This window comes from Heloderma suspectum, chromosome 9 (assembly GCF_057233095.1).
Source record: "Heloderma suspectum isolate Gila_16-S chromosome 9, 16-S_ref, whole genome shotgun sequence".
NCBI lineage: Eukaryota > Metazoa > Chordata > Lepidosauria > Squamata > Helodermatidae > Heloderma > Heloderma suspectum.
In genome coordinates this window covers 43969178-43986496 of record NC_139466.1, presented here as the reverse complement: position 1 = coordinate 43986496, position 17319 = coordinate 43969178, and the positions used below count along the sequence as shown (strand labels likewise).

The 17319-nt window shown below is 45.1% G+C and overlaps 1 long non-coding RNA gene across 1 annotated transcript; it reads left to right on the top strand.

Moving 5' to 3' along the window:
• The first annotated feature begins 1793 nt into the window (after positions 1-1793).
• Positions 1794-13450, top strand: LOC146338677 (uncharacterized). Its single transcript, XR_014784766.1, has 4 exons — positions 1794-1863; positions 5340-5495; positions 12784-13004; positions 13370-13450. It is a non-coding gene; the product is annotated as an uncharacterized LOC146338677 (long non-coding RNA).
• The last annotated feature ends 3869 nt before the right edge of the window (positions 13451-17319 follow it).

Here is a 17319-nt window from a genome sequence, read left to right as displayed (position 1 = left end):
GCTGGGGAAGGGGGGGGAGAACACAAAGACAGGAAACCAGCCCCCATTTTAACTTGCAGGATCTCTGTAACGAAGGGTCAAAGTAGTTACTTCCTGCGGCAATATACCAAACAAAAGAGAATCGGAAGCCTTGAGATCACGCTTTACGGCACTTAGGGAATTGGGCTTTAAACTGTACCATGTCAATTGAGGGGGATCTCTGTAAGTTCTGATGTGGGCATCAGACAGCAAGCCTCATTCAGCACAATGGGAGTTATTTCTGAGGAGACACTAATGGGTTTGTGCGGGGATGGGACACACACAGGAAGTACCCCTTGACTGGGGTCACAGTGAAAGGCGCACCCCTGGGCAGGGCCAGTATCATGCCTGAGGTCAATGTGGGGGTTGGGGCACACAGCAACTTTACCGGGGAGAACCTGACTTGAGGAAAAGAATCAGACTCTGAGCAGTCTCTGGAAATCCGTTTTTTCCCTGATAAGCTCTGGGGCGGCTGCTGGATGGCCATGACATCATGTATCCCTAGCGACCTCCACACACAGCCGGCTTGGTGTAAATCCACCCCCCTGGAGGATTTGTCCTCAAACAGAAAAGCCTAGTTTTCAAGGAGTTGGCTCCTTTCAAGGCAAGTCATAAATAATCCTATTGGACAAAGGCTGAATCTACACATAGCAGTTATACTGTTATCGTACCATTATCATAACTATTGGTATACATGACACCAATGGGCACCAATAGTTATGATAATGGTATAACTGCTATCTATCTATCTATCTATCTATCTATCTATCTATCTATCATCTATCTATCTATCTATCTATCTATCTATCTATCTATCTATCTATTTATTTCATTTCTACACCGCCCAATAGCTGAAGCTCTCTATGAGCTGCTACACATCTGCTATGTGTAGATTCAGCCAAAGGCTTCAGAAATTTCAGTGGCGCATTTTTGCATCTAAAAGGCAGAAGACCGTTCCAACTCATTTGAGCTATAGATGTACTTATACAATTTGTCCATATAAAACACCCCTCCGAAGCAGTAGACATCATTGCTGGAAATCCCAGCTGCATGAATATGTACCTAAGGGCCAATATGGTTATTATTTATAAACATCGAATAGGGTGAACCTCTGCTGCTGCTACACTGGCAACTGCACCAGTGTAACATAGTTGCAATCCTGCGCGCACACAGCGCTGCTCCTCCGAACATGGAGGTGCCGTTTAGCTATAACAGCAAATCTTTAGTATACAAGGGGGGCTACAGCAACATGTTGCAGTCTATCCCAACCCACCGAGAGAAGTGCTCTCGTTCAGGGCTCCAGGCAGTCATATTTTGGGGTGGACCCATTTTTGCTTCCAAACTGTTAGGCACTCAAACAACAAAGATCATTCTTAGAGCCATCTTGAGTGCCTATTAGTTTAGAAGTTAAATGGGACTATATATTGTATTTATGTATAATAGTGTCAAATGAATGCTTCCCACTTCTCCAACCAACAAGAAATTCCAGTGGCAGCTGTACCTGGGCCTCGTCTTCCTCTGGAGCAGAGAGCACTGGAGATGTGTCCTTTTGTAATATTTGCTTTATGTACAAATATACAGGGACAGCATAAAGGAAAGCAAGCCGCATGCAACTCCTAATAATTAGGCAGTAAATCCACGACAGTGGTATCTGGCTGCACACAACCCATAAGCTGCCTTCAGCTGCTTCTCTCTCTGGGTCAAACTCCATGTTACATTAGCTCATCAGGGGATTGTGAAATTTTAATCAGGGAGCATGGTGTGTGTGTATGTTTGCTTTTCATTGGGACTGCAGCATGCAGCCTTCTCCTCAGTCACAATCCTGACAAAAGAATCAGAGCCAATGTAAGTACCGCCAGCCCCTGAGTGTGTGTGTGTGTGTGTTTTGGGGCGGGGGGAAGCATTATTTGGATCATGACTAGGAGCAAAGTGTTAAACCCTCTTCTCTGTATTTTGTGGCCCTCCCTCACCCCTATCCACACACCAAATTTAAAAATCCCCATATGGCTGTTAGCCATCAATGTAACATGTAGTTTCATTGTCTCTTTCTACTTCTGTCTCTGGTTTTGTCTGCTCCCCAAACTTCAAAACTGCTGTTTATTCACTCACTCACTCAGTCACTCACTCACTCACCCCTGCATATTCTCGCAGCTGGGGCCCATGTGCACCCGGCTCTTCCTCTGGTTCTGCTCCGCCCCCGAGTTGATCATGTCAGATGATGTACGCCCTTCCCCGTAGCTAATGTGACCTTTCTTGCCCTAAATCTGTTTTTAACTGTATTTGTGGTGAGTTTTCCAGGCACAGTGGCTTCAGTGCAGTTTGGGAGTCCATGTCACCTCAGCTGGCTTCACCACAGGCTGTGGAAGCAGTGCTGATTTGCAGAAGGGAAGAGTTGCACAGGGCGGGGGCTTATATCTACCCAGAAGTAACTCATTGCCTTGGGGATGGGAGTCAGCCCTGCTGCTTTGAAAGGACCCTGTTTCAACCCTGTGCTCACTCGCTGTCTGCACCTTTAAATGTTCTCTGAGAGGGCAGCATAACAAGGCTGTTATGTATGGAAATGCAAAGGTATGCAGAACCTTACTGATTTTAAAAACTTCACTGAGCACAGGATGGGGTGGGGTGGAGAGCAATCTTCCTCGCTTCCCTGCACTTACCCATTTGATGACATTCAGTTCTACTCATTTGCCCCATGCAAATGGATCTTTAAAATCTGCTTTGCTGGCTACTGTTTGCCCTGGGAGGAGCTAAACTGATTTCACAAAAACCCATATTTAAATGGACCCGTCTCAAAACCTGTTTGCATGTAGATTGGCTTCTGGTGTTGTGGAGTAACTATCCTCAAGCTTTTATGACTCTTCCATTTAAAACATTCAAGGGAGAACTCCATATATGAAGCTACCATTTGCTAACAAATAGCCCCCATAAAGAGACATCAACTGACTATTAACAAGCAAGTTCCCTGCTGATTTTCCCTTTCAACTTCCATTTTACCTATCCCCTCATTCTTGAGACGTTTCCTCTTTTGAAGTCAAATGAAACTGTATTGGACTTCCTTGGCAATTGTCCACTTACAATATATTTTGAATTTCATAGCATTATCGAACTGGTCACTGTTTCCAATCAGTTCAACAATGCTTGCATCTTGCACCAGGTTGTGGCTGCTACTTAGCATTATTTCCAGGTTGTTAGCATCTACTTTGGTTGTTTCTTTGGCCATCTGTTCTAGTGCACAGCCATTTAGGCTATCTAGAAATGTGAGGGCGACTAAAGTCACCCATTACTACAAAACTACCCTGGACACCTATCTGATTTCATCCTCCATCTCAAGGTCATTGGCATTTTGTTTTTGGACAGGGGAACAATAATATGTCCCCAGTGCTAAATTACTTTTATGACGCGGGCCAGATCTACACCTTGTGTCATGTGATTAATAATTACGATCCCATCATGGTAACACCATGTATCTCTTGTGCATTTTTACCTCGTAGGACACACAGTGACATTTGTTACGGTATTTTGGATAATGTGGAATAAAAAGCAAGAAAAAAACCTACAATAGTGGTATATAGAATGTGTAATGTGCCCCAACGGTTGTCAGTGCAATTCAATACTGCTATGAAACAGTAGTGTAGACCTAGTCTTGGTATTGCCTCCTATATTGTTTCTGTGGAGGAGTCCAACCCTTCTGAGATTTGTACTTTGTTTAACTGCAGACCGTCTTTGGCATACAGAGTGATGCCGCCACCATCAGTGCACCCTTCCCTGTCCTTCCTATAAAGTTTGTACCCAGAGATGGTAGTGACCCACTGGTTCTCTCCTATCCACTGGGGGGCTGTCTTCATGGGCGATTTGGTGCAAAGCTAGAGCAGTCTCAAGCCCTTCACAACAGAGGACGTTGTCACTGATCTGCTGCCAACCAGCCATTTCCCTCTTGAAAAGCCGCATTTTCTGAAACTCCTTTTACTCTGGCTTTTTTTACTTAAAGCGGCTCCCTGGCAGTTTTACCACAGTGTGCCATGTCCCCCCACGCATTAAATCCTGGGTGTGCCTCTGTGACCTGGCAGTGATGTGGTCGAGGGGGTGGGACGGCCCATTCCCTCTTGTTTCCCCAGTGGAAGTAGTTTTTCCCATTGAAAAAATCCCCAGGAGCGCAGCAGAACCCCTCACATTACAGCAGTGGTAGGGACACTCTTTCACCTTAGGTCGCCTGCTTTTAATCTTCCCCTCTTCTGTGCATGTTTACTCAGAAGTAAGAAATAAATCTTGCTCCCCTGCAGTGAATCTTTAACATATCTCTATTTGGAGCCACGATATTTTGCTAAAGTGCTAAAGGGTCAAAGGCTAACTTTAGTAACTCACCTGCCTTTAAAAAACCTGCCCTAAGCACTCTCTCACTTCTCTGATGCTCTCTTAAATTGCTATGCGATGCTGTGCTTCTTTGATGTTCTGTGGTTCCTCTGAAGTAAAGTCGTTTCTTTGTTGTTATGTCAAGTCTCTGCCCATGTGAAGGCTTTATCACAGTAGAGATCTTTTGGATTTATGGGAGCTTCCTATTGCAAGCAGGGAGAAGGAGAAAAGGGGCGTTTGGAAGCAATAACTCCACGGCAGATTGCTGGAATGTGGTGAAATGGTGTGGGGGATGCTTTAAGGGAAAGCCTTCAGATACTCCACTCAAGAATTGGGGTTTTTGTTTTTTTTCAGGGAAATCTGCACACATGAAGGGAAAATTAGTTGCTCTCCATTCATAATAATATAGTAGCAGGGGGAAGCCTGGGCAGGGGTGAGAAACAAGCATCTCTCATTGATTGAGCAGCCCCTGCCAGTTTTATGACATTCAGTTCTACTCTCCCCCCCCCCCATACCTGGAAGTATTTCCTTTCAAGCGCCGTGTGACCCCTGAAAACTAGATTTTAAATGTACGCTACACTCGGCTTATCTTGCTTTGTGTGTCCCTGACAGACCAAAGCCAATTCCATGAAAATCTGGATAATATTCCAAGGCTCTTCTCATCCCATTGTCGTGAAGACCCCCCCCCTTCAGGTTTCCATTAACCCCACTATATCTAGGCTCTCCTTTAAAAGCAGGCACTCCAGCTCTCCTGTCTTGGTTTAGAGGCCTTTGGCATTAGCATGTAAACTAGGGTTGGAGCAGAACGTCCAACCCAGCCAAGTGTCTCTGCATCCGAGGGTGGTGGTGGGCAACCCCCCCCCCCTAGAGATTGGGAACACACATCCAGGTGGGGGGAATGTTTAGTGATGCTGTTTACTGGATGGCTGAAGGTGACTTTTTCCTCTTTTCCTTTCTGTTATGACATCAAGGCTTGCAGTGCTCCAAGAGATGGCACTGGGCCCCTGGTAACCTCACTGCTGCTGAAGCTTTGGAAAACGGGGTGGGGGCAGAAAAGGGAATGATCCTGGGGAGTAGTGCACACTACTTTGGTGTTTCAAAAGGAAGATATGGTGGCCTCATAAACTGTAAGTATTACTATACTTCCCCCCGAAAGTAATGTGATGTTCCTCCCTTCATCCTGAAAGTCCCTGATGTTGTCCCTCCCACTCACCATCATGGTGGAAGGAAGTCTGATGAAGGAGAGGAGGAGATATTTTCCCAGCCTAATGTAAATGCCTATATACGGTTTCCCTCTCCAAATGTCTCTGGTTTGTGTGCTTTCCCCTACAGCAGGGATCCCCAACCTTTTTGGACTCTTGGGCGCATTTGGGAATTTGAAATTTTGCTGTGGGCACCACCACAAAGTGCCTAATCAGTGGATCGCTGCTTTGGCATCTACCCTTTCTGTCTATGGCTCTTAGGCTGCATTTTATTAAGCAAAAACTTTTGCTTCATGTCTATTAGACACCGCAATGTCTCTGTAATGAGGGATTTTCTAATTCAGCTAAATGCTGACACTGCAATATAGCCAATGCCTCTTTTAGTCATATGTTTTGGCAGTGTTCAGTAGTTGCTTCTTTTTGTGGGGAGGTTACTACACATACAATTTTCGTACTGGAACAACCTTTAATATTTGTTGATGTTTAAATTATTTAACTGCTTCATGGAAATTAGCAAATGGTCAGCATACATTAATTCTCTGCAGGCTTTTGACAGCCAGAAGACTGGTATTACAATACTGGAAGGCTAAACACTCACCTCCTATAATGCAATGGACTGAGGACCTTACAACGCTATCAATATTTGAACGGGTGGCACAGAGACACCACCTTCAAATGGATACTTATTTGGATATTTGGTCCACTTTTGTTGCAGCCCAAGTATAAGTGCTGGAAAGTTGTATGCATTTCATACAAATCCACGTATGTTGGGGACCCATTTGCAGGTGCCAATGGAGGCGACCATGGGTGGTAGGGTGCCCATGGGTGCCACGTTGAGGATTCCTGCCCTACAGTGGTTTGGCCAGTGATCATGTCCTTCTGTACACTTGTTGCCAAAGTCTACCCCTTCCACATTTGGGTGTTCAGAAACATTTTCACCCTCATCCCTTAAGGATGATTCACCCTTAACCAGTTGCTCTCCACTCCTGTTGGCTTTCCCTCATGGGTCAATTTAAAAGCTGCTCTGCCACCTTTTTGATATTAAGCATCAGCAGTGTGGTTCTGTTCTGGTTCAAGAGGACCCCATCCCATTTGTTGCAGGCCTGGCTAGTCCCCAAATGCTCCCAGTTTGTAACAGTTCCAAACCTCTCCTCCCAACACCACCATCTCATCCACCCTCTCAGTTCCACCTGTATAGCTGGCCTTGTGTGTGTAACAGAGAGCATTTCAGAGAGTGCTACCTTGGAGGTCTTGGATTTCAACTTCCTAAGTTGGATCCAGATTTAGGTATACTCAGAGTAGACCCATTGAAATGAATTGATTTCAATGGGTCTACTCTAAGTATGCCTAAATCTTTGTCCAAACACCTATCTATCAACCTCAATTTAGCTTTCAGGAGTGCTGCGAGTGCATGACTGTTTCTCCACATCATTAGTGCCAACATGCACCACGACTCACCAGCAATACCTACCAGCCTATCTAGACAAAGCATGACTTCTGCTACCTTCACACCAGGCAGGCAAGTCTCCATGTAGTTCACATGCCTGTCACAAATGCCTCTCTCTGTGTTTCTAATGACTGGATCACCCACTACTAGGAGTCCACCACTCCCCAACCTTCAGAGGCATATCCTTGGCCCAAAAGGGTATCAGCTTGTCCCTCAAGGAATGAGGCCCTTCTAAGGGATCATTCCCCTCTTTTATGGAGTGATGCCCTTTTTCTCTGAGACTCTCATTGTCCATGCCAGCAGAGGACCTGTCACCCTGGGAGTGGGACACCACTATCACATCCCTGAAAGCCTCATCCACATATCCCTCAGCCTTCCTCAGCATCTCTGGGTCAGCTACCACAGTTTCAAGGGACCAAATTTGCTCCTTGAGAGCCAGGAGCGCAGCGCACACAGCAATGACAGCTAGTCGTACAGGTGACACTTTGTACAATACACTGGATGACCCCCATGCCAGCTTTCTATCTTCATAACAGTTTTTGTTGTTTGTTTATTAGGCTTGTTGTCTTGGAAAACCAGGATTTGTAAGAACAAAAACTGGGGAGGCTAAATTGCCCTGGCCTCCTCGCCCTGTTGCTAAGCTCCTAGGGGTGCTTAACTTGCCTGCCTAACCATTTCCCTTTTTGTCTCGTTCATGAGCTGGGCTCCTTCACAAGCCTCTCTTACATGTATACCCCTGTCTAGCTTCCCCAGCTTCTGCTGCAGCCAATTGGATTAGGAAGTCATTGTTTAAAAACAAGAGTATGTGAATCAGTTGCAGGGCTGTATCAGATGCTGGTGAGTTGAAATTTGAAGGTGGATTTATTTTGGTCAATTCAGCTCCCTGGGAATACACCATTTTAACCTTTGACTCATTGGAAAGGTGGGGTATACATTTTTGAACAAACATGTACTCTAACAACATTAACTTGGTCCACTGGAGCCCCAAGTTGCAGAGTCAGGATAGCCATCTGTTGATACATCCCTCATCGTATGTTATGCCCAAGGGAAATGAGAAGCTGTCCACTAAAAATGACACGCATGGATCCCAGTTCCTCAAATGTCCTAGCTTTAAATTCCAGCAGTTTAGAAATGCACTCAGCAACTTTTCTGAGAAATAGCTGCTGGCATCCCACCTAGCAACCCAAAGTCCTTCTGGCAGTCTTTTCCTGCAGACCCAGGGCCTGTGAGGTAATTCTTGGCATGACATGAAACGTATCATGCCTTCAGTTGAGGAGGCTGTGATTAATTATCTGCATACAAAAGAGAAACATATTTAGAGAAGATTAATTATGGTGATAGACAGTCTCGGTGTTTCACAAGCTCCGGTGGGCACTGTGTACTTGTAACACTCCTATTCTCACTGCTTAGGTATCACTGCCTAAGTAACATTCGCCCACTCTTTCACAATGCTAAAGAGTCTTTCCCACCTGCTGTATCCATCCATTGTCCTGTGCTCATCTAAAAGCAAAGACAGTGCTTGTTCTTTTGGTTAAATATATACTGGAAGTGTATTTTTATTCTTGAATATGGTATCAGTCTTCAAATGATTTTTCAGCCCCAGAGTTCATGCCTTCACACATGCCCGTGCATTACAGACAACATGCATCCTCCACAACCACCGCTATTCAGGGATTCTTAGTTCTTCTCACCGAGGTGGTGAAACTCAGTCTGGACTGAACCACCACATTACACATGATTAAATATTCTTCATAGAATCTGTGCACATAGAAAATTAGCAAGTCAGGAGCAGGCTAGAAGAACCCATCTCCCTGGCGTCAAGTTTTCTAGGTGGATGTTGTCTTTGTTTTCATGGAAGCATGTTCCATCATGTGAGCTAGGTTGCAAGAGAGAGACACGCAGGCAAACATCCCCCATTATCCATTGCCCAGAGTAGGAAAGCCTGCCCACCTGAGGAGGGGCAGTTGTACCTTTGTTCTCGCCTGCTTCTTTTCCTTCCCCAAGCCCACTTACATGAGCACACACATGCCCAGTTGTCCTTTCTTGCTCTGGGGTCGTTGTTTTTAGCCATCTTTGCTACATAAGCGTTGACACTCTAGCCTGAATGTCAAAAATAGAGGGAATGCAATAGGGACAGTGATGTAGCAGGGAAGGTAACAGAAGATGGGTGTTATCCATGATAAACAGGGACAGCTGAAGTGTATGAAAGAATGTGAGTAAAATGGGGTGCATAACTGAGCACTCAAAGCAACACTCTGATGGCAAGCCTACATCATAGTATTCCTGTCTCTTCCCCAGTTGCATTATCTGTTTTCCTACCAGTTTTAACTCTTGGAGGACATCTATCTACATAAAATGGTGATCTATGAGGATGCAGTTGAGAGGCTAGCCATGCAGGACACATCTGAATTTCTAAAATAAGTAGTGACAGGGGTGTGCTCCTCTCAGGTGGACTTCAAATTCGCTTGGTATTTATGAGCTTTCTCAGCGAGCAAGCATTTAGTAAAAGCTTTGATGGCTGCTCTTGCCCAGTTTGTAATATTAGTGCATCCATGATCCTGTGGGCATGTTCCCATTGGATCTGAAAACTGTAGCTTGATACAGCATGCATGATACTTGTGCGGAGCCCGGATGGTTCCCTTCGTGAGTCACTCACTGCTGGCGGCTATCAGGCACAAGGATCTGTGAATGCTGCCATTTTATGTTCAGCACGAAGACAGGCTTGGACTTGTAGCAGGGAGTATCGATCAGACACAGAGAGAGGAGCTTTCAGGAGGGCTTCCTGCCGTGAGGTTTCCCCTGTCATTATTTTCTGCCTGCTATCTGGATGTGCAGCCTTGTTGTGGGCTGCTTCATCTGCTCTCTGCAACCATTTTTTCATTTGCCCTGGAAGCTCTCTGACTATAACCTAACTTTGACACATCCTCTTCTTTGCCACATTTGAGTGCATTCCTATAGTCCAACCTGGAGGTGGTCAGAACTGAGTTTTCCAGAAAAGGGCACAGCCTGCAGAGCTGATGGTTAGTAAAAGACACCCCTGGCCTGAAAATCTGTAAGCAGGGACAGATCCAGCAGTGCCCTCAAACTGTGGCCATGTTGCTTCACGGGGAATGTAACCCCATTGAGAACAGGCTTAAGCTCCTCTGTGGACCCCCATGTCTTTGTATAAGGTGGTGACCCAACCAAGACACATAGTAATGGGGACTGGGGGGGGGGGAGATAAAGAGAAATCAGAGAGAAAAATGCTCTTTTAATCCCTTAATTAACTGATGAACCAGTTAAAGGCAGATGATTAATCAACTAAATACTATTTACTCATTTGACAGCTAATACTAATAAAAGAAGAAATACTACCTGCTCTTTGCAGTCTGGCCTTCCTTTGGACCCCTCCCAATCTTCCCAACCTACTCCTTTAAGTAGTCTCATTGAACAGGGCCTAATCCTGTCTTTGGCCACAATTTTTTCTTTAAAGTCACAGACGTGGATTAAGATTTAACAAATGTGTCTCTGAGAATGTGCCTTTCCTTTCCCATGAAGCAGCAGCAGCCTGTCCCCATAAGGAGTGGGGCTCCCTTCCAGGCTCCAGCACTCATGCCAGGGCTTCCATTTCAACCTCTGCGTCTCCAAACCTGAGCATAATGTCATTGCCAGCTGCTCTCCAGCAGGGCGAGACTTACCAGACAAGATGGAGAGAGCTGATCATGCGCGCGCTTTCCCTGGGCGGGAAAGAGTATTTGAAACATGTGTCTGAGGAGGGGCCACAACTCGGCGGCAGTGCACATGCTTTGCACTGAAAAGGTTCTGGGCTCAGTCCTCAGTATCTCCAGTTGGTTAAGGGATCTCTTCATGTAACAGAGCTGGGAAAGAAACCTGATGGACCAGTGGTCTCACTCAAGGCATTCATAACAAATGTGTGTGTGGGGGGTGGGGGCGGGGGGAGGCTCTGCCTCAGCCTACAGGTGTTCATTAGAACATGTGCAGGGAACATATATGTGGAGGGTTCTCTCTGTGATTGGGAACTAGTTTAAGAGCTAGTTTAAGACAGTTTCATATGTTCCTGTGTGATAGACCAACTGAAAAAGAAGTAAGCCAAACCAACAGGTATGCTCTATTACCTCTGATGAAGTACCCTGCCCTCCAGTTCTGGGCCAGGAAAGGCATAAGGTCACAGTACTGTGCCAGAATTTGCACACGTATGCAACTGTTCCATTGCTTCTGGTGTTCAATGCACTCAGCAAACAGCCCCTTCCCCTTCATTCTTCTTCACTCAAGACTTGTGGAAAAGATGCATAATTTAAACTGAATGAACACTTTGAATAGCAAAAGCACAGGTGGACTGGAAAATTAGCAGTCTGCTGACATCACTTCACAGGGAGTATGTGGGATGACAAGTGTTGGTAAAAATAAGAAACATTCAACACCTACTAGCATCCCTTAAAGCCTCTGTAAGATTCAGAAACAGCAGAACCATTTCACACACCCTCCACCATTCCTTGCTTTTCGATAGAAGCAAAGGAACAGAAGGGAGAAGCTTTTTTCTTTCTACAGAGAATCTCTATGGAACCAGACAAAACCTCTGTGTGTGTGATTTTTCTTAAATTTAGGTTTCTCGCTTCCAATCTGTCCGATGTATCTTTGTTGTTCCACATCAGCTGCACATATTTCAATATTGAAAGTGATTAGAAAATAAAAGGTGAAATCCCCACATGCAACACTTTAGAGAGAAATCCTATGACTCCTAGACAGTGCCTGGAAGACATAGGATTGTTCAGTTTCCTAGCTATGAGGTCAGAAACAGGGCTCCGACGTCAGAGCCCAGAAACCACGATCTCTTCCCCCTCCCCCTTGTAGCCGGCGTGGAGAGAACCATGCTGGCTACCTCTCCATGCTCACAAAATGGAGTGCAGAGCCTGGGAAAAGGGGGCATTCCCGGTGGCGGGTAGGGGAGTGGGGCAGCAGCCATACAAGAAATCCTGTGGCCGCCCCAGCCTCCTTCTCTTCCCCTCCCCGAAGCCTCTTCTAGACGGGCAAAATCACACGTCTAGCTTAAATGTGGAGTGGGGGGCACAATGTGCCTCCCGCTCTGCATAGGGTACTCATAAGCCTCCCAGTCTGGAGGCTTACAAATGCCTAGGGAGGATCAGATAGGACTGTATCCGTAGAGACACACAACTGCAGCCTTCTGAAATCTTAGCAATAAGCAAAAGCAATGCATTAGCAGCTACAATGGTGGACAAGGCCAATGAAGCTTCCAGTGGTAGATCCTACCACATGAGGTATGGCCTGAACCTGTGAGACGCTTCCATGCAGATCAAGGAATAGGATTTGATGCAAGTTCTGGCATGCTCACATCCTGAGCAACCTGGCTCATGGCACTGTGGCATCACTGTCAGCAAGTCAGGCCTTTGCACAAGCACGCCAGCGGACATCAGTCCCACTGAGCCAATAACAGTTTCCTTTGCCAGAATGGAAAACCAGAATGTGAGTGAAGGGGGCACACCAGCTTGATAGATGCATGTGTTCACAAGGTCAAAAACACAACTTCACCACATAACCCAGTTTTTAAAAGTTGGTTGAATTGGAACTGTCAGGACCGATACATGGAGAAACATAAATAAACAGATGAGGAAGTGAGATTTGTTGAGAACATTGTCTATGATTCTGGTCCTTTAAAATGTATTTTATTTTACCATTATTTCCTTCCTAGAAGAAACTGAAGTGATATTTGGTTGATGCAATTAAGTGTTTGGCTGATTCTCTTCTTAGGCATATCCCCCACTCCTTGGGGAGACGTACAGTGGTGGTGACATGGTGCATCTAACTGCAAGGGCAACGCGGAAGTTCCCCGTTGGACATGACAGAGACAAGCAGGAAGCAGAAGCCGATTGTACTTGCTGTTCCTCCTCCACATAGAGAATCATTTTTAATTTGTATTTTAAGTTTTTAATGTATTCCATATCGCCCAGAGAATTTCAGTTATTTGGCAGGTTAAAAGTACAGAAAATACATAAAATAATAGAGTTGGGAAGGACCTTGGAGGTCCTCAATTCTGATTTCTCTAGTCCAACCTCCTGTTCAGTGCAGGATCTGCAATGCAGGATGAGGCTGCAGCTGCCTGATAGATGGCCGTCCAGATTCTCCTTCAGCACCCACCACCTCCCGAGCCAGTTTGTTCCACTGCCCAACAACTCCTACCACTAGGAAATTTCTCTGAATGTTTAGTTGAGAACTGCTTTCCTGCAGCTTCTACTCATTGGTTCTTCATTGGAGGTCTTTAAGCAGAGGCTGAACGACTGTTATTCAGGAATGCTCTAGTTGCATCCTGCATTGTGGATCCTGCCTAGAGCAGGAGGTTGGACTAAACAACTTTCACGCTGCCTTCCAACTCTGTGTTTCAAGGATTATATATATATAAAACTTGATGAAATTGCTTCTCCTGACTCCTCCATTGAATCTTTTGGAACACCTCTCCCACAAAGACGGACTCTGAGGAAGGACCCCCTCAGAACCAGGCATTTGAGCCTGGCCAGCTCTCTGAAGAGCCACGCTGGCTGCTTTCTCCAGCCCATGCGGCTTTCCAGAGAGCTTGCCTGCCCTCTCTCAAGGTCCTCAGAGTAAACTAGCCACAAAGAATTATAAATGGCTGGACTAGCTAAATACTGGTTGGTTGATAATCCTAGGTAAATGCTGTAGATGTAGATTGCACCAATTTTGAGACAGGGAGAGAGAAAACACACACACACATCATAAAATATTATTATAAATGGCTGTCCCTAGAAAATAGATTTTGTGCTCATAGAAAAAAGCCAACCAGCCACAGGTTAGTCCACTGATCTCACCAGCTTTTTCTCGCTTAAATGAAGTGACCTTGCCATGTGCAACTGGCCCAGAAAGGGGCCAATCCAGTTCAATCTATTTGTTTGCTATTAAATCAAATGCGTTTTAAGTAGCTGTTGCTGTTTGATACACAAAGGGAAACATCCTGCTGAGAAGCAGCTCTGCCCAGACTGACAATATTCTATTGTGTTTTGCTCTTCTCCCTCCCCATTGGGGTTGCCAGGATAGAGTTTTACTGGACTGACTAGTTGAACTATGTTTGGTCAAAGACCAATAAGCTAATAGGTTTCTTCTCATGATATCTTTCCTAGCTGCCATTTGCATATGTTTCAAAGGGAGTTCGTTGCAGTTCATACTACGCATGCCTTTTACACATGATGCAAGTGTGTTTTATGCAGGTACCCATATTTACTCAAATGCCAAAGAAGAAGCACTGCATGGTGCAAAATGTTGGCCAGCCTGCCTCACACAGACTCCAGAGCTAGTAGAAGTTGCATGCTATTGGTGGGAAGTGTGGTGGGGAGGGATAGAAGGATGAGGTGACTGGAACGTGGAGAGGCAGCGAGACCAGGGGGCAAAAAAGTGGAGATGTGGGTCTGCTGGATAGCACAGTTCTTCATGGGAAGGGAGGGGAGGAGGGGACAGAGGCTCATCAGGGGAGCTGTGGGGTAAGGAGTTGAGTTTCACATTCTGATTCAAAATAAAAAGCCAAGTATATGGCCCCTTGTAAACAATCCATGATATTCCACTGCTGATGGTGAGGTCCCTATAGCAACAGCCATTCCCAAGTCAGAAGTACTTAAAACCAGGTTGGCAGGTCAGATATATTTTCAAATAAGGCTCAGGCATTAGTGTTTCTTCTCCATTTAGTGACTCAGCATGCACAATGTGTAAGTAATCAGATTGTTTGCTACTAGTCAGCCCTGCAGGTTCAATTAGGTATCTGGCTGATGAGTGGTTGTCTGTAATTTTAAATCTGCATCATTGCTATCATCATAATACAAACATGAACATTACAACCACACTGGGAGCATCTGCATAAAGTACACATAACAGACAAATAGCACAACAAATGGAAGATTTAAAGGAACAGATTAAAAGAAAATATTAAAATCACAGAAATCCAAATGTGCCTTCGTAGCTCTGCCAGCAGTAAAGGATCCATAAACAGGCATACTTAGGGCCAAAACAGACATTACTTGATATCCCTATCTAGCACCTATGTCTTTTTAGTTTTCATTTTTATTCTAGAGTAGGCACAGGGGCTCAGCTGAGATTGTAAAAGCCTGCATATCTCCCACACTAAGGTCCCAATCTGGATCAGGCCACCGGCGCTTACTCTAGAGTGAAAATGATAGAAAGATGTTGCTGTTATTTTTATTTATTACATTTCTATACTGCCCATTAGCTGAAGCTCTCTGGGCGGTTTACAAGACAAAGTTTAAAACCATAAAATACAATCACATAATAAAAAATAATATAACACCATAAGTTTAAAACAGAATAAACCAAAGTAGGAAGCAAAATAAAAGCCAGCAGCAGTGCAAAGATCTAAAAATGCACTAACACAATGTTTAAGACTGAAGGAATTTCAGGGAGAATAAAGAAGTCTTCACCTGGCAAGACTACAATGTAGGCGCCACTCAAGCCTCTCTGGGGAGGGCACCCCACAGCTGTGGTTCCACCACTGAAAAAGCCCTCCCCTTAGTAGCTACCCACCTCACTTCATTCGGAGAAGGGCCTCTGAGGATGATCTTCGGGTCCAGGCAGACATATATGGCAGGAAATGAGCCTTCAGGTATCCTGGCCCCAAGCCGTTTAGGGCTTTGTAAGTTAATACCAGCGCTTTGAATTTGGCCCAGAAATGGACTGGCAGCCAGTGCTGATCACAAAGCACTGTTAGATACAGATTTAAAGTACTGTTTTGGCCCTTAGCAGTTCACCTATTGATACCTTTGCATTTTGCACAGAATGAGTGGCTTTATGAATCAGGCTAGTTTTGCGCACTACAAATATGGGAAAAGAAGACATACGGGCACCATCTTCATATGTTATTAGCAAGTGGTAGTATGATATTATGGTGACCTGTCCATGCCATGTGAGCATCAACCCAGTGAACTGCATATTCTGAAATATTCTTTCATATTGCTTCATTTGGCCATTTCATCTCATTTATTAAGCCTTCCTGACCTGGTAACTGCCCAACTGAACAACAAACATCTGGATTCATGCCACCAAAAATGACAACATTTGACTAATTACAATTGATGTTGCATCTATGCATCCAATTTAACGTCACAGCTTAAATGTAATGTATCTACTGCACAGCAGTTGTGAAAATTTTTGTCAGTATTTTTTGAGGCCCTCAAAGGTTTCCCTTGGGAAATGCCACAGAAAAAATTGCTTCTCTATACATATACATATAAATTAGTAAGTGCAAATTCTATACCGTACAACCAGGAGCGAAGAGTAGTGAATACAGTTTTCATTCACGGCACCAAGTAAAACTTAGGGTGAGTTTCCACGCTATCGGCTTCACTTTGTTTGCAACTTTGTTGCAATGTTTCCCCAATCGCAACTTCTCCTTTTCCTGTTTCCACAGCCCTGAAAGACCTGGCTTATCATCGCTGTAACCTGGGGCTCTGTGCTGTTTCCCTTACGAGGGCCAAAAGGAAGTATATAAATGTTTCAGTAATGGAGGGAGCAATCCTATGGCCACTAGACAGCAGCTAGATGGCCATAACATATGCTGTTTTCTGGGAACCGACCTTGGAGCCTGCACTCCAAGGTCAGTTCCCGGAAAACCGACCTCCCCCCATTTATGTGCTGCCTTGGAGGCAGTGCAGAACAGCCTCATCCTCCGTGCTCGCAAGAGGATCGCGGAGGGGCCAGAAAGGGGCATGGCTGGGGGCGTTCCAGGGCGGGGAGAGTGTAGCTGCCTGTATGACACAACCTCTGTGTCGTACGGGAGCCTCCTTCCCTGCTCTGTGCTGTTGCAGCTAGACAGCCACAATCGACTGACTAGAAGAAAAAGCAGGGCAGGAGGAGCACGGAGGGAACGATCCCCTCTGTGCTTCTCCTGGCCTGCTTTGGATAGGCGGTCACCTCCGAGTTTGGAGGCGGCCACCTATCTTGATAGGATTGTGCCCTAAAGAAACCTATCTCCCCTTTCTGACAGAAAAGGACAGCTCAAAGATGTGTGCAGTGGGTGAGTGGCTGAGTGCCCATATGAGGATGTTCAGGGATGCCAAATCAGTGGTGGAATAGAGTTGCCACTGAATTTAAACTTAAGTGAGATTTTGTAGTGAATGTATTTATTTATTCATTTATTTCATTTTAAAATCACCTAATAACTGAAGCTCTCTAGATGGCATACAAATTAAAAACTTAAACTACAGGTAACAAAAAAGCAATAAAATAAAACAACTCAGTAACAGAAATTTGGACCATCTTTCTTAAGTGAAC